This window comes from Oncorhynchus nerka, linkage group LG10 (assembly GCF_034236695.1).
Source record: "Oncorhynchus nerka isolate Pitt River linkage group LG10, Oner_Uvic_2.0, whole genome shotgun sequence".
Classification (NCBI taxonomy): Eukaryota; Metazoa; Chordata; class Actinopteri; order Salmoniformes; family Salmonidae; genus Oncorhynchus; species Oncorhynchus nerka.
In genome coordinates this window covers 99,580,170-99,597,669 of record NC_088405.1, presented here as the reverse complement: position 1 = coordinate 99,597,669, position 17,500 = coordinate 99,580,170, and the positions used below count along the sequence as shown (strand labels likewise).

The 17,500-nt window shown below is 51.7% G+C and overlaps 1 long non-coding RNA gene and 1 pseudogene across 1 annotated transcript in view; both read left to right on the top strand.

Moving 5' to 3' along the window:
- The window catches only part of LOC135573812 (uncharacterized), a 56,118-nt gene extending 42,924 nt beyond the window's left edge, over window positions 1-13,194 (top strand). The window contains exons 3-4 of the long non-coding RNA XR_010464952.1: window positions 10,644-10,724; window positions 13,044-13,194. This is a non-coding gene — a long non-coding RNA (uncharacterized LOC135573812). The remainder of the gene's footprint in view (window positions 1-10,643; window positions 10,725-13,043) is intronic.
- Window positions 13,195-13,692: 498 nt separating this feature from the next.
- The window catches only part of LOC115127967 (serine/threonine-protein kinase DCLK1-like), a 23,851-nt pseudogene continuing 20,043 nt past the window's right edge, over window positions 13,693-17,500 (top strand).

The following is a 17,500-nucleotide window of genomic DNA, read 5'->3' as shown; positions in this document are numbered from 1 at the left end:
TCTCTCTCTCCATCTCTCTGAGGAGAAAGAAACAGCCATCTGAACCCCTAGCTCTCTCAACCTGGAGACAGGACGGATGTATGTCCTTATATGGGCATTCTCCTTCTCTCGCCCGAACAGTTTCCACAGCAACAGTATTTTGTTTCCCTCGGTGACAGGGATGGAAGCGACGGGAGAGAGAAAAGATTGAGAGAGAGAAAGATCAGAACAGGAAGAGCGATGGAGGACAAACAAAACAAGAAGAGAGGTCAACAGTCAGTGACCACAACAGAAAGGTTTCGTCAACAAAGGATCTGCTTTTTAAAATGTTTATCTAGATCCCCTGTCTAGATCCCCTGTCTGGATCCCCTGTCTGGATCCCCTGTCTAGATCCCCTGTCTGGATCCCCTGTCTGGATCCCCTGTCTAGATCCCCTGTCTAGATCCCCTGTCTGGATCCCCTGTCTGGATCCCCTGTCTGGATCCCCTGTCTAGATCCCCTGTCTAGATCCCCTGTCTAGATCCCCTGTCTGGATCCCCTGTCTAGATCCCCTGTCTGGATCCCCTGTCTAGATCCCCTGTCTAGATCCCCTGTCTGGATCCCCTGTCTGGATCCCCTGTCTGGATCCCCTGTCTAGATCCCCTGTCTGGATCCTCTGTCTAGATCCCCTGTCTAGATCCCCTGTCTGGATCCCCTGTCTAGATCCCCTGTCTAGATCCCCTGTCTAGATCCCCTGTCTGGATCCCCTGTCTAGATCCCCTGTCTAGATCCCCTGTCTGGATCCCCTGTCTAGATCCCTGTCTGGATCCCCTGTCTAGATCCCTGTCTGGATCCCTGTCTAGATCCCCTGTCTGATCCCCTGTCTGGATCCCCTGTCTGATCCCCTGTCTGGATCCCCTGTCTGGATCCCTGTCTGGATCCCCTGTCTAGATCCCCTGTCTGGATCCCTGTCTGGATCCCTGTCTAGATCCCCTGTCTAGATCCCCTGTCTAGATCCCCTGTCTAGATCCCCTGTCTGGATCCCCTGTCTGGATCCCCTGTCTAGATCCCCTGTCTGGATCCCCTGTCTGGATCCCCTGTCTAGATCCCCTGTCTGGATCCCCTGTCTGATCCCCTGTCTAGATCCCTGTCTAGATCCCCTGTCTAGATCCCCTGTCTGGATCCCCTGTCTAGATCCCCTGTCTGGATCCCTGTCTAGATCCCTGTCTGGATCCCTGTCTCCCCTGTCTGGATCCCCTGTCCCTGTCCTGGATCCCTGTCTAGATCCCTGTCTGGATCCCCTGTCTAGATCCCTGTCTGGATCCCTGTCTAGATCCCTGTCTAGATCCCCTGTCTAGATCTCTAGATCCCCTGTCTGGATGCCCTGTCTAGATCCCTGTCTAGATCCCTGTCTAGATCCCTGTCTGGATCCCTGTCTAGATCCCTGTCTAGATCCCCTGTCTAGATCCCCTGTCTGGATCCCCTGTCTGGATCCCCTGTCTAGATCCCCTGTCTAGATCCCCTGTCTAGATCCCCTGTCTGGATCCCCTGTCTAGATCCCCTCTCTGGATCCCCTGTCTAGATCCCCTGTCTAGATCCCTGTCTAGATCCCTGTCTGGATCCCTGTCTGATCCCTGTCTAGATCCTCTGTCTAGATCCCTGTCTGGATCCCTGTCTGGATCCCTGTCTGGATCCCCTGTCTAGATCCCCTGTCTAGATCCCTGTCTGATCCCCTGTCTGTCTAGATCCCCTGTCTGGATCCCCTGTCTAGATCCCCTGTCTGGATCCCCTGTCTGGATCCCCTGTCTAGATCCCCTGTCTAGATCCCCTGTCTAGATCCCCTGTCTGATCCCCTGTCTGGATCCCTGTCTGATCCCTGTCTAGATCCCCTGTCTAGATCCCTGTCTGGATCCTTTGTCTAGATCCCCTGTCTAGATCCCCCTGTCTAGATCCCCCCTGTCTGGATCCCCTGTCTAGATCCCCTGTCTAGATCCCTGTCTAGTTCCCCTGTCTGGATCCCCTGTCTAGATCCCCTGTCTAGATCCCCTGTCTGGATCCCCTGTCCCTGTCTAGATCCCTGGATCCCTGTCTGGATCCCCTGTCTAGATCCCTGTCTGTCTGATCCCCTGTCTAGATCCCCCTGTCTGATCCCCTGTCTGGATCCCCTGTCTGATCCCCTGTCTAGATCCCCTGTCTGGATCCCCTGTCTGATCCCCTGTCTAGATCCCCTGTCTGGATCCCCTGTCTAGATCCCCTGTCTAGATCCCCTGTCTAGATCCCCTGTCTGGATCCCCTGTCTGGATCCCCTGTCTAGATCCCCTGTCTGGATCCCCTGTCTGGATCCCCTGTCTGGATCCCCTGTCTGGATCCCCTGTCTGGATCCCCTGTCTAGATCCCCTGTCTAGATCCCCTGTCTGGATCCCCTGTCTAGATCCCCTGTCTGGATCCCCTGTCTAGATCCCCCTGTCTGTCTGGATCCCCCCTGTCTAGATCCCTGTCTCCCCTGTCTGGATCCCCTGTCTAGATCCCCTGTCTAGATCCCTGTCTAGATCCCCTCTAGATCCCCTGTCTGATCCCCTGTCTAGATCCCCTGTCTGGATCCCCTGTCTAGATCCCCTGTCTGGATCCTGTCTAGATCCCCTGTCTGGATCCCCTGTCTAGATCCCCTGTCTAGATCCCCTGTCTAGATCCCCTGTCTGGATCCCCTGTCTGGATCCCCTGTCTAGATCCCCTGTCTAGATCCCCTGTCTAGATCCCCTCTCTGGATCCCCTGTCTAGATCCCCTGTCTAGATCCGGGGGCGGTGTTGCAATCTACTGCAAAGATAGCCTGCAGAGTTCTGTCCTACTATCCAGGTCTGTACCCAAACAATTTGAACTTCTACTTTTAAAAATCCACCTCTCTAAAAACAAGTCTCTCACCGTTGCCGCCTGCTATAGACCACCCTCTGCTCCCAGCTGTGCTCTGGACACCATATGTGAACTGATTGCCCCCCATCTATCTTCAGAGCTCGTGCTGCTAGGCGACCTAAACTGGAACATGCTTAACACCCCAGCCATCCTACAATCTAAACTTGATGCCCTCAATCTCACACAAATTATCAATGAACCTACCAGGTACCCCCAAAGCCTTAAACACGGGCACCCCTCATAGATATCATCCTAACCAACTTCCCCTCTAAATACACCTCTGCTGTCTTCAACCAAGATCTCAGCGATCACTGCCTCATTGCCTGCATCCGTAATGGGTCAGCGGTCAAACGACCTCCACTCATCACTGTAAAACGCTCCCTGAAACACTTCCAGCGAGCAGGCCTTTCTAATCGACCTGGCCGGGTGTCCTGGAAGGATATTGATCTCATCCCGTCAGTAGAGGATGCCTGGATATTTTTAAAAATGCCTTCCTAACAATCTTAAATAAACATGCCCCATTCAAGAAAATTAGAACCAGGAACAGATATAGCCCTTGGTTCTCCCCAGACCTGACTGCCCTTAACCAACACAAAAACATCCTATGGCGTTCTGCATTAGCATCGAACAGCCCCGTGATATGCAGCTGTTCAGGGAAGCTAGAAACCGTTATACACAGGCAGTTAGAAAAGCCAAGGCTAGCTTTTTTCAAGCAGAAATTTGCTTCCTGCAACACTAACTCTAAAAAGTTCTGGGACACTGTAAAGTCCATGGAGAATAAGAACACCTCCTCCCAGCTGCCCACTGCACTGAAGATAGGAAACACTGTCACCACTGATAAATCCACCATAATTGAGAATTTCAATAAGCATTTTTCTACGGCTGGCCATGCTTTCCACCTGGCAACTCCTACCCCGGTCAACAGCACTGCACCCCCAACAGCAACTCGCCCAAGCCTTCCCCATTTCTCCTTCTCCCAAATCCATTCAGCTGAAGTTCTGAAAGAGCTGAAAAATCTGGACCCCTACAAATCAGCCGGGCTAGACAATCTGGACCCTTTCTTTCTAAAATTATCTGCCGAAATTGTTGCCACCCCTATTACTAGCCTGTTCAACCTCTCTTTCTTGTCATCTGAGATTCCCAAAGATTGGAAAGCAGCTGCGGTCATCCCCCTCTTCAAAGGGGGGACACTCTTGACCCAAACTGCTACAGACCTATATCTATCCTACCATGCCTTTCTAAGGTCTTCAAAGCCAAGTCAACAAACAGATTACCGACCATTTCGAATCTCACCATACCTTCTCTGCTATGCAATCTGGTTTCAGAGCTGGTCATGGGTGCACCTCAGCCACGCTCAAGGTCCTAAACGATATCTTAACCGCCATCGATAAGAAACATTACTGTGCAGCCGTATTCATTGATCTGGCCAAGGCTTTCGACTCTGTCAACCACCACATCCTTATCGGCAGACTCGACAGCCTTGGTTTCTCAAATGATTGCCTCGCCTGGTTCACCAACTACTTCTCTGATAGAGTTCAGTGTGTCAAATCGGAGGGTCTGCTGTCCGGACCTCTGGCAGTCTCTATGGGGGTGCCACAGGGTTCAATTCTTGGACCGACTCTCTTCTCTGTATACATCAATGATGTTGCTCTTGCTGCTGGTGAGTCTCTGATCCACCTCTACGCAGACGACACCATCCTGTATACTTCCGGCCCTTCTTTGGACACTGTGTTAACAACCCTCCAGGCAAGCTTCAATGCCATACAACTCTCCTTCCGTGGCCTCCAATTGCTCTTAAATACAAGTAAAACTAAATGCATGCTCTTCAACCGATCGCTACCTGCACCTACCCGCCTGTCCAACATCACTACTCTGGACGGCTCTGACTTAGAACACGTGGACAACTACAAATACTTAGGTGTCTGGTTAGACTGTAAACTCTCCTTCCAGACCCATATCAAACATCTCCAATCCAAAGTTAAATCTAGAATTGGCTTCCTATTTCGCAACAAAGCATCCTTCACTCATGCTGCCAAACATACCCTTGTAAAATTGACCATCCTACCAATCCTCGACTTTGGCGATGTCATTTACAAAATAGCCTCCAATACCCTACTCAACAAATTGGATGCAGTCTATCACAGTGCTATCCGTTTTGTCACCAAAGCCCCATATACTACCCACCATTGCGACCTGTACGCTCTCGTTGGCTGGCCTCGCTTCATACTCGTCGCCAAACCCACTGGCTCCATGTCATCTACAAGACCCTGCTAGGTAAAGTCCCCCTTATCTCAGCTCGCTGGTCACCATAGCATCTCCCACCTGTAGCACACGCTCCAGCAGGTATATCTCTCTAGTCACCCCAAAACCAATTCTTTCTTTGGCCGCCTCTCCTTCCAGTTCTCTGCTGCCAATGACTGGAACGAACTACAAAAATCTCTTAAATTGGAAACACTTATCTCCCTCACTAGCTTTAAACACCAACTGTCAGAGCATCTTACAGATTACTGCACCTGTACATAGCCCACCTATAATTTAGCCCAAACAACTACCTCTTTCCTAACTGTATTTAATTAATTTATTTATTTTGCTCCTTTGCACCCCATTATTTTTATTTCTACTTTGCACATTCTTCCATTGCAATACTACCATTCCAGTGTTTTACTTGCTATATTGTATTTACTTTGCCACCATGGCCTTTTTTGCCTTTACCTCCCTTCTCACCTAATTTGCTCACATTGTATATAGACTTGTTTTTTTTTTACTGTATTATTGACTGTATGTTTGTTTTACTCCATGTGTAACTCTGTGTCGTTGTATGTGTCGAACTGCTTTGCTTTATCTTGGCCAGGTCGCAATTGTAAATGAGAACTTGTTCTCAACTTGCTTACCTGGTTAAATAAAGGTGAAATAAAAAAATAAAAAAATAAAAAATCCCCTGTCTAGATCCCCTGTCTGGATCCCCTGTCTGGATCCCCTGTCTAGATCCTCTGTCTAGATCCCCTGTCTGGATCCCCTGTCTGGATCCCCTGTCTAGATCCCCTGTCTAGATCCCCTGTCTAGATCCCCTGTCTGGATCCCCTGTCTGAATCCCCTGTCTGGATCCCCTGTCTGGATCCCCTGTCTGGATCCCCTGTCTAGATCCCCTGTCTGGATCCCCTGTCTGGATCCCCTGTCTAGATCCCCTGTCTGGATCCCCTGTCTGGATCCCCTGTCTAGATCCCCGGTCCAGATCCCCTGTCTAGATCCCCTGTCTAGATCCCCTGTCTAGATCCCCTGTCTGGATCCCCTGTCTGGATCCCCTGTCTAGATCCCCTGTCTAGATCCCCTGTCTGGATCCCCTGTCTGGATCCCCTGTCTAGATCCCCTGTCTAGATCCCCTGTCTGGATCCCCTGTCTGGATCCCCTGTCTGGATCCCCTGTCTGGATCCCCTGTCTAGATCCCCTGTCTAGATCCCCTGTCTGGATCCCCTGTCTGGATCCCCTGTCTAGATCCCCTGTCTAGATCCCCTGTCTAGATCCCCTGTCTGGATCCCCTGTCTGGATCCCCTGTCTAGATCCCCTGTCTAGATCCCCTGTCTAGATCCCCTGTCTAGATCCCCTGTCTGGATCCCCTGTATGGATCCCCTGTCTAGATCCCCTGTCTAGATCCCCTGTCTAGATCCCCTGTCTAGATCCCCTGTCTGGATCCCCTGTCTAGATCCCCTGTCTAGATCCCCTGTCTAGATCCCCTGTCTGCAGTGCAAAACAAAGAGTAGAGGTTTTTCACTTAAATACCACTGTCTGGCTGACTGACTGATTGACTGGCTGGCTGGTAGACTGGCTGACTGGATGACTGACTGGCTGGCTGGTAGACTGGCTGGCTGGCTGGCTGGCTGGATAACTGGCTGACTGGATGACTGGCTGACTGACTGGCTGGCTAGTAGACTGGATGACTGGATGACTGACTGGCTGGCTGGCTGGATGACTGGCTGACTGGATGACTGGCTGGCTGGCTGGCTGACTGGCTGACTGGCTTCCTGGATGGCTGACTGGCTGGCTGACTGGCTGGCTGCCTGGATGACTGGCTGGCTGACTGGCTGGTTGACTGACTGGCTGGCTGGCTGACTGGCTGTGGCTGGCTGGCTGGCTGGCTGCCTGCCAGGCTGGCTGACTGTGCTGGCTGGCTGACTGGCTGGCTGGTAGACTGGCTGGCTGGCTGGCTGACTGGTAGACTGGCTGGCTGACTGGCTGACTGGTAGACTGGCTGGCTGGCTGGTTGGTAGACTGACTGACTGACTGACTGACTGACTGACTGACTGACTGACTGACTGACTGACTGACTGACTGACTGGTTGGCTGGCTGACTGACCAAACAACTGTTACATCCCCACAGCACTGGAGGAAGGAGAGGACAGGAGACAAGGAGAGGACAGGAGACGAGGAGAGGACAGGAGGGGACAGGAGACAAGGAGAGGACAGGAGACAAGGAGAGGACAGGAGACAAGGAGAGGACTGGAGACAAGGAGAGGACAGGAGCCAAGGAGAGGACAGGAGACAATGAGACAAGGAGAGGACATGAGACAAGGAGACTAGGAGAGGACAGGAGACAAGGAGAGGACAGGAGACAAGGAGAGGACAGGAGACAAGGAGAGGCAGCTGGTTCAATCTCAGTATGCCAATCATGAGGTCTCTCCTGGAGTCAATATGAATGCTTTTGTAGTGATGATTACCCTCTCACTCCTTTATAGTGATGATTACCCCTCACTCTTTCATAGTGATGATTACCCTCTCACTCCTTTATAGCGATGATTACCCTCTCACTCCTTTATAGTGATGATTACCCTCTCACTCCTTTATAGTGATGATTACCCTCTCACTCCTTTATAGTGATGATTACCCTCTCACTCCTTTATAGTGATGATTACCCTCTCACTCCTTTATAATGATGCTTACCCTCTCACTCTTTCATAGTGATGATTACCCTCTCACTCCTTTATAGTGATGATTACCCTCTCACTCCTTTATAGTGATGATTACCCTCTCACTCCTTTATAGTGATGATTACCCTCTCACTCCTTTATAATGATGCTTACCCTCTCACTCTTTCATAGTGATGATTACCCTCTCACTCCTTTATAATGATGATTACCCTCTCACTCCTTCATAATGATGATTACCCTCTCACTCCTTCATAGTGATGATTACCCTCTCACTCTTTCATAGTGATGATTACCCTCTCACTCCTTCATAATGATGATTACCCTCTCACTCCTTTATAGTGATGATTACGCTCTCACTCCTTTATAGTGATGATTACCCTCTCACTCCTTCATAGTGATGATTACCCTCTCACTCCTTTATAGTGATGATTACCCTCTCACTCCTTTATAGTGATGATTACCCTCTCACTCCTTTATAGTGATGATTACCCTCTCACTCCTTTATAGTGATGATTACCCTCTCTTTAGTAGTAGTGAGTAGGAGGGTAGACGGAGAGACGAGGGGGAGATAGGAGGGTAGAGAGAGAGACGAGGAGGAGAGAGGAGGGGAATAGGAGGAGAGAGGAGGGTAGACAGAGAGACGAGGAGGAGAGAGGAGGTTAGACAGAAAGACGAGGAGGAGAGGAGGGTAGACAGAGAGACGAGGAGGAGAGAGGAGGGTAGAGAGAGAGACGAGGAGGAGAGACGAGGGTAGACAGAGAGACGAAGAGGAGAGAGGAGGGTAGACAGAGAGATGAGGGTAGACAGAGAGACGAAGAGGAGAGAGGAGGGTAGACAGACAGACGAGGAGGAGAGGAGGGTAGACAGAGAGACGAGGAGGAGAGAGGAGGGTAGACAGAGAGACGAAGAGGAGAGAGGAGGGTAGAGGAGGAGAGAGGAGGGTAGACAGAGAGACGAGGAGGAGAGACGAGGGTAGACAGAGAGACGAGGAGGAGAGAGGAGGGTAGAGAGAAAGACGAGGAGGAGAGACGAGGGTAGACAGAGAGACGAAGAGGAGAGAGGAGGGTAGACAGAGAGACGAGGAGGAGAGACGAGGGTAGACAGAAAGACGAGTAGGAGAGAGGAGGGTAGACAGAGAGACGAGGAGGAGAGAGGAGGGTAGACAGAGAGACGAGGAGGAGAGAGGAGGGTAGACAGAGAGACGAGGAGGAGATAGGAGGGTAGAGGAGGAGAGAGGAGGGTAGACAGAGAGACGAGGAGGAGATAGGAGGGTAGAGGAGGAGAGAGGAGGTTAGACAGAGAGACGAGGAGGAGATAGGAGGGTAGAGGAGGAGAGAGGAGGGTAGACAGAGAGACGAGGAGGAGAGAGGAGGGTAGACAGAGAGACGAGGAGGAGAGAGGAGGGTACACAGAGAGACGAGGAGGAGAGAGGAGGGTAGACAGAGAGACGAGGAGGAGAGAGGAGGGGAATAGGAGGAGAGAGGAGGGTAGACAGAGACGAGGAGGAGAGAGGAGGGTAGAGGAGGGTAGACAGAGAGACGAGGAGGAGAGAGGAGGGTAGACAGAGGGACGAGGAGGAGAGAGGAGGTTAGACAGAGAGACGAGGAGGAGAGAGGAGGGTAGACAAGAGAGACGAGGAGGAGAGAGGAGGTTAGACAGAGAGACGAGGAGGAGAGAGGAGGGTAGACAGAGAGACGAGGAGGAGAGAGGGGTAAAGATGATTGAATAGAGAAGAATATAAATTACAGCCCCAAACAGTCTCCCCCTTCTCTACTCCCTCTCTCCCGGGTTCCTAGTGCTGCCATGGCAACTTCTAGGAGGGTTATGGATGACTGATTCTGTGATGAGTCTTTGTCGTCAGACAAACTGCTGCTACTCTGGCTACAGACAGACGGACGGACGGACGGACGGACGGACGGACGGACGGACGGACAGACAGACAGACAGACAGACAGACAGACAGACAGGCGGACGGGCGGACGGGCGGATGGACGGACGGACAGACAGACAGACATTGTGGCTCCATCCCAAAAATGTTTAAATGGTATGAAAGTGCAGTATACACTTTATAGACCCTAGAAAGAAGGAGAACGGAGGGGGCAAGACCCTTTAGGGATGGAGGAGAGAGAGAAAGGGGTGAAAGGAAGGGAGCACAGTCCCAAACCTGAAGATGGACAGATCAGAGAGTGGAGAGGATAGATGCGTAATTCTCCTTCACTCTGTTTCAGTTAATTTCTCAGTATTGATGTTGATTAGGATGTGTTTATTGAATTGTTCTTTCTCCCTCTCATCCCCCTCCCCCCCCTCTCTCTCTCTCTCAATTCAATTCAATTCAATTCAATTCAAGGGCTTTATTGGCATGGGAAACATGTCTTAACATTGCCAAAGCAAGTGAGGTAGACAACATACAAAGTGAATATATAAAGTGAAAAACAACAAAAATTAACAGTAAACATTACACATACAGAAGTTTCAAAACAGTAAAGACATTACAAATGTCATATTATATATATATATATACAATGTACAAATAGTTATATTTATAAATAAATAGTCTCTCTCTCTCTCTCCCTCTCTCTCTCTCTACCGCCCCTCTCTCTCTACCCCCCCTCTCTCTCTACCTCTCCCCCCTCTCTCTCTACCTCTCCCTCTCATCCCCCCTCTCTCTCTCTCTCTCTCTCTCTCTCTCTCTCCGCCCCTCTCTCTCTCCCCCCCCTCTCTCTCTACCTCTCCCCCTCTCTCTCTACCTCTCCCTCTCATCCCCACTCTCTCTCTCTCTACCTCTCCCCCTCTCTCTCTACCTCTCCCTCTCATCCCCACTCTCTCTCTCTCTCTCTACCTGCCCCCCTCTCTAGGAGTCTCAGGGTTCGTCTATCTCTCTGGCCTCTACCAAAGTCTGTAATTCATTGGCTGAAGGGATGGACCAGTCACTGAATGTAAGCAATGATCTCTCTCTACCTCTCCCTCTCATCCCCACTCCCCACTCTCTCTCTCTCTCTCTCTCTCTCTCTCTCTCTCTACCTCCTCCCCTCTCTCTCTACCTCTCCCTCTCATCCCCACTCTCTCTCTCTCTCTCTCTCTACCTCTCCCCTCTCTCTCTCTACCTCTCCCCCTCTCTCTCTCTACCTCCCCCCCTCTCTCTCTCTACCTCTCTCCCCCCCCTCTCTCTCTCTACCTCCTCCCTCTCTCTCTACCTCCTCCCCTCTCTCTCTACCTCTCCCCCTCTCTCTCTCTACCTCCTCCCCTCTCTCTCTACCTCCTCCCCTCTCTCTCTACCTCTCCCCCTCTCTCTCTCTACCTCCTCCCCTCTCTCTCTACCTCCTCCCCTCCCTCTACCTCTCCCCTCTCTCCTCCTCCTCTCCCCTCTCTCTCTACCTCCTCCCCTCTCTCTCTACCTCCTCCCCTCTCTCTACCTCCTCCCCTCTCTCTCTACCTCTCCCCCTCTCTCTCTACCTCCTCCCCTCTCTCTACCTCCTCCCCTCTCTCTCTACCTCCTCCCTCTCTCTCTCTACCTCCTCCCCTCTCTCTACCTCCTCCCCTCTCTCTCTACCTCCTCCTCTCTCTCTACCTCCCCTCTCATCCCCTCTCTCTCTCTCTCTCTACCTCTCCCCCTCTCTCTCTCTCTACCTCCTCCTCTCTCTCTCTACCTCTACCTCCTCCTCTCTCTCTCTACCTCCTCCTCTCTCTCTCTACCTCCTCCCCTCTCTCTCTCTACCTCCTCCTCTCTCTCTCTACCTCCTCCCCTCTCTCTCTACCTCCCCCCTCTCTCTCTCTACCTCTCCCCCTCTCTCTACCTCTCTCCTCCTCCTCTCTCTCTCTCTACCTCCTCCCCTCTCTCTCTACTCTCCTCCCTCTCTCTCTCTACCTCCTCCCCTCTCTCTACCTCCTCCCCTCTCTCTCTACCTCCTCCCCTCTCTCTACCTCCTCCTCTCTCTCTCTACCTCCTCCCCTCTCTCTCTACCTCCTCCCTCTCTCTCTACCTCCTCCCTCTCTCTCTCTCTACCTCCTCCTCTCTCTCTACCTCCTCCCCTCTCTCTACCTCCTCCCCTCTCTCTCTACCTCCTCCCCTCTCTCTCTACCTCCTCCCCTCTCTCTCTCTACCTCCTCCCCTCTCTCTCTACCTCCTCCCTCTCTCTCTACCTCCTCCCTCTCTCTCTACCTCCTCCCCTCTCTCCTACCTCCTCCCCTCTCTCTCTACCTCCTCCCCTCTCTCTCTACCTCCCTCCCCTCTCTCTCTCCTCCTACCTCCTCCCCTCTCTCTCTCCTCCTCCCCTCTCTCCTCCCTCCCCTCTCTCTCTCTACCTCCTCCCCTCTCTCTCTCTACCTCCTCCCCTCTCTCTCTACCTCCTCCTCTCTCTCTACCTCCTCCCCTCTCTCTCTACCTCCTCCCCTCTCTCTCTACCTCCTCCTCTCTCTCTCTACCTCCTCCCCTCTCTCTCTACCTCCTCCCTCTCTCTCTCCTCCTCCTCTCTCTCTCTACCTCCTCCCCTCTCTCTCTACCTCCTCCCCTCTCCCTCTCATTTATATGTATAAATATATCATCTATTTCTCTTTATTTTTCATTCCTCTCTTTTGAAATACAACTCCTACAAAACTATCTTCCTTTAAACTGGACACAGAGAAAATCCACAAGTTTATCAGATCAGGGGAAGTAGATAAAGGGCCTCACTCCTTTTAACTCTCACCTTTCTTTCTCCCTCCTCCCTCCCTCCCTCCCTCCCTCCCCTCCCTCCCTCCCTCCCCTCCCCCATCCCCCCTCCCCTCACTCCCCTCCCTCCCTCCTCCCTCCCTCCCTCCTCCTCCCACTCCCTCCCCTCCCTCCCCTCCCCTCCCCCTCACTATCCCTCCTCACTCCCTCCCCCCTCCCTCCCCTCCTCCCTCCCTCCCTCCCTCCCCCTCACTATCCCTCCCCCTCCCCTACTCACTCCCTCCCCTCCCCCTCCCTCCCCTCCTCCCTCCCTCCCCTCCCCCCCTCACTCCCTCCCCTCCCCCACTCCCCTCCCCTCCTCCCTCCCCTCCCTCCCTCCTTCCCTCCTCCTCCCTCCTCCCTCCCTCCCTCCTCCTCCCCTCCCCCATCCCCCTCCCCTCCTCCCTCCTTCCCTCCCTCCCCTCCCCTCACTCCCTCCCCTCCCCCCTCACTATCCCCTCCCTCCCCTCCTGCCTCCCTCCTCCTCCCCTCCCTCCCCTCCTCCCTCCCTCCCTCCCCTCCACACTCACTCCCTCCTCCCTCCCTCCCTCCCCCTCCCCTCCAGTAGTAGAGGATGAGATCCGGCGGTGCCTGTCTCCATATCAGAGCGCTACAGAGTGGGACGTACTTTTGGGAGATGGGAACTTTGCGGTGGTCCGGGAATGTGGAACACTCTACAGGCAGAGAATACGCCCTGAAGATCATTAACAAGGGCCGGCGCCGGGCAAGGTGAGGGGGGTAACAGGGGGTGTGGGAGGGGGAGAGGGGAGAGGGGGATTGGGGGTAACAGGGGGTGGGGGAGGGGAGAGGAGAGGGATAACAGGGGGTGTGTGGAGAGGGAGAGGGGAGGGGGAGGGGAGAAGGTAACAGGGGGTGTGGGGAGGGGAGAGGGGAGAGGGGATAACAGGGTGAGGGGAGGGGGAGGGGGAGGGGGAGGGTGTAACAGGGGGTGAGGGGGAGAGGGGTAACAAGGGGTGAGGGGTGGTCGGGGTAACAGGGGTGAGGGGAGGGGGGGGGTGTAACAGGGAGAGGGGGGTAACAGGGGTGAGGGAGAGGGTGTAACAGGGGGGGTCGGGGTAACAGGGGTGAGGGGAGGGGGTAACGGGGGGAGGGGAGGGGGGGTAACGGGGAGAGGGGAGGGGGGTAACGGGGTGAGGGGAGCAAGGAGGTCAATATGGGTAGGACGGTTGGGGGGGCAAAGGGAGAAGGAGTCAATTATGCTCAATAAGGGTGAGAGGGATCAAGAGGGGTCAATGGGGGTGGGAGGTGCCTCTTTTCCAGGGCACATCCACATTTTATTATATATTTTGTAGGTTTACATTAATATAAACATTGATATATTTTTCTGAATTAATATTTCGTTTGGCTGTGTTAGTGTTGCTAAGTACAGTAGCTGGTCTCTAACGGTCTGTCTCATCTCCTTCTCCACCTCCTCTTCCTCCTGTTCCTTCTCGTCCTCTTCCTCCCCTCCTCCTCCTCCCCCCAACAGGAGCAGATGGTCCAGAATGAGGTAGCCATCCTCAGGAGGGTGAAACACCCCAACATTGTCCTGCTGATTGAGGAGATGGACACTTACAGCGAGCTCTACCTGGTCATGGAACTGGTTAAGGTACGCAGCCCTGGGGGGTGTGTCTCTGTTATACCTGGGGTTATGTGTTCTCAGCCTCCAGTCATGACTGTTGTTCCAGAACCAGGAGGAGTCTTGACCGTTACAGGAGGAGCCTTGACAGTTACAGGAGGAGCCTTGACAGTTACAGGAGGAGCCTTGACAGTTACAGGAGGAGTCTTGACAGTTATCAGGAGGAGTCTTGACAGTTACAGGAGGAGCCTTGACAGTTACAGGAGGAGTCTTGACAGTTATCAGGAGGAGTCTTGACAGTTACAGGAGGAGCCTTGACAGTTACCAGGAGGAGCCTTGACAGTTATCAGGAGGAGCCTTGACAGTTATCAGGAGGAGTCTTGCCAGTTATCAGGAGGAGTCTTGCCAGTTATCACGAGGAGAATTGCCAGTTATCAGGAGGAGTCTTGCCAGTTACAGGACGAGTATTTGTAAGTCGCTCTGGATAAGAGCGTCTGCTAAATGACTTAAATGTAAATGTAATGAGTATTGACAGTTACAGGAGGAGCCTTGACAGTTATCAGGAGTCTGGCCAGTTATCAGGAGGAGTCTTGACAGTTACAGGAGGAGCCTTGACAGTTATCAGGAGGAGCCTTGACAGTTACAGGAGGAGCCTTGACAGTTACAGGAGGAGCCTTGACAGTTATCAAGAGGAGTCTTGACAGTTATCAGGAGGAGTATTGCCAGTTATCAGAAGGAGTCTTGACAGTTACAGGAGGAGTCTTGCCAGTTATCAGGAGGAGCCTTGACAGTTATCAGGAGGAGTCTTGCCAGTTATCACGAGGAGCCTTGACAGTTATCAGGAGGAGTCTTGCCAGTTATCAGGAGGAGTCTTGCCAGTTATCAGGAGGAGTCTTGCCAGTTACAGGAGGAATATTGACAGTTACAGGAGGAGCCTTGACAGTTATCAGGAGGAGCCTTGACAGTTATCAGGAGGAGTATTGACAGTTATCAGGAGGAGCCTTGACAGTTACAGGAGGAGTCTTGCCAGTTATCAGGAGGAGTCTTGACAGTTACAGGAGGAGTCTTGACAGTTATCAGGAGGAGCCTTGACAGTTATCAGGAGGAGTATTGACAGTTATCAGGAGTAGTATTGACAGTTACAGGAGGAGTCTTGACAGTTACAGGAGGAGTCTTGCCAGTTATCAGGAGGAGTCTTGCCAGTTATCAGGAGGAGTCTTGCCAGTTATCAGGAGGAGCCTTGACAGTTACAGGAGGAGTCTTGCCAGTTATCACGAGGAGCCTTGCCAGTTATCAGGAGGAGTCTTGCCAGTTACAGGAGGAGTCTTGACAGTTATCAGGAGTAGTATTGACAGTTATCACGAGGAGCCTTGACAGTTATCAGGAGGAGTCTTGCCAGTTATCAGGAGGAGTCTTGCCAGTTACAGGAGGAGTCTTGACAGTTATCAGGAGTAGTATTGACAGTTATCACGAGGAGCCTTGACAGTTACAGGAGGAGCCTTGACAGTTATCAGGAGGAGTCTTGCCAGTTATCAGGAGGAGTCTTGCCAGTTATCAGGAGGAGTCTTGACAGTTACAGGAGGAGTCTTGACAGTTATCAGGAGGAGCCTTGACAGTTACAGGAGGAGTCTTGCCAGTTATCAGGAGGAGTCTTGCCAGTTATCAGGAGGAGTCTTGACAGTTACAGGAGGAGTCTTGACCGTTACAGGAGGATGCTTGACCGTTACAGGAGGAGTCTTGAAAGTTACAGAAGGACAGTTACAGGACGAGTCTTGAAAGTTACAGGAGGAGTCTTGACAGTTATCAGGAGGAGTCTTGATAGTTACAGGAGGAGTCTTGACAGTTACAGAAGGACAGTTACAGGACGAGTCTTGACAGTTATCAGGAGGAGTCTTGAAAGTTACAGGAGGAGTCTTGACAGTTATCAGGAGGAGTCTTGACAGTTATCAGGAGGAGTCTTGACCGTTACAGGAGGATGCTTGACCGTTACAGGAGGAGTCTTGAAAGTTACAGGAGGAGTCTTGACAGTTACAGGAGTATTGAAAGTTTTCACAAAAAAAAGTGTGTGTGTGTGTGTGTGTGTGTGTGTGGAGCCTATTTTAAACTGCTGCCCCACTTAGTCCTCTCAGGGACCCTGACAGGGAGGGTGTGTGTATGTGTGCGTAGATTAATGTGTGATGTGTGTCAGGTGAGAATTGAGGACACCTCTGCTTCCTCAGGACACTGCTTCACACACAGTTTTTTTTTAATAATCACAAACAAAAACCATCCTTCTCAATTGGCATTGTATTAATATTGTTGCATGTAATTCTTTGTGTTGTCCACAGGGGGGCGATCTGTTTGATGCCATCGTCCACTAACAGATACACAGAGAGAGATGCCAGCGGGATGCTGTTCAACCTGGCCAACGCCATCAAATACCTCCACAGCCTCAACATCGTACACAGGGACGTCAAACCAGAAAACCTACTGGTAAGTCAGGTGTGTGTGTGTGTGTGTGTGTGTGTGTGTGTGTGTGTGTGTGTGTGTGTGTGTGTGTGTGTGTGTGTGTGTGTGTGCCCCTATAATGATAAAGAAAAGACAGGTTTTTAGAAGTTTTTGCAAATGTATTAACAATAAAAAAAAATCTGAAATATCACATTTACGTAAGTAAATCCTTGGCCCCACAGCATGATGCTGCCACCACAATGCTTCACCGTAAGGATGGTGCCGGATTTTCTCGAGACGTGACCCTTGGCACTCTGGCCAAGGAGTTAAATCTTGTTTCTCATGGTCTGAAACTCTTTTGGCAAACTCCAAGCGGCATGTCATGCCTTTTACTGAGGACTGGGTTCCATCTGGCCTCTCTACCACAAAGGCCTGATTGGTGGAGTGCTGCAGAAATGGTTGTCCTTCTGGAAGGTTCTCCCGTCCGTTCTTGGTCACCTCCCTGTCCAAGGCCCTTCTCCCCCGATTGCTCAGTTTGGCCGGTTCGAAACTTATTCCATTGAGTTCATGTGGACCTTCAATGCTGCAGAATCTTGTTGGTACCCTTCCCCAAATCTGTGCCTCGACACCATCTTGTCTTGGAGCCCTATGGACAATTCCTTTGACCTCATGGCTTGGTTTTTGCTCTGATTTGCACTGTCAACTGTGGGATCTTATATAGACAGGTGTGTGCCTTTCCAAATCATGTCCAATCAATTGAATTTACAACAGATGAACTCCGATCAAGTTGTAGAAACATCTCAAGGATGATCAATAGAGAGAAAGAGAGAAAGAGAGAGAGAGAGAGAGAGAGACACAGAGAGAGAGAGACAGAGAGAGACAGAGAGAGAGAGAGAGAGAGAGAGAGAGACAGAGAGAGAGACAGAGAGAGAGAGAGAGTCCCCCCACACACACACACACACACACAAAAAAAAAAAATGACTCAAGTAAAAGTGAAAGTCACCCGGTAAAATAGTTAT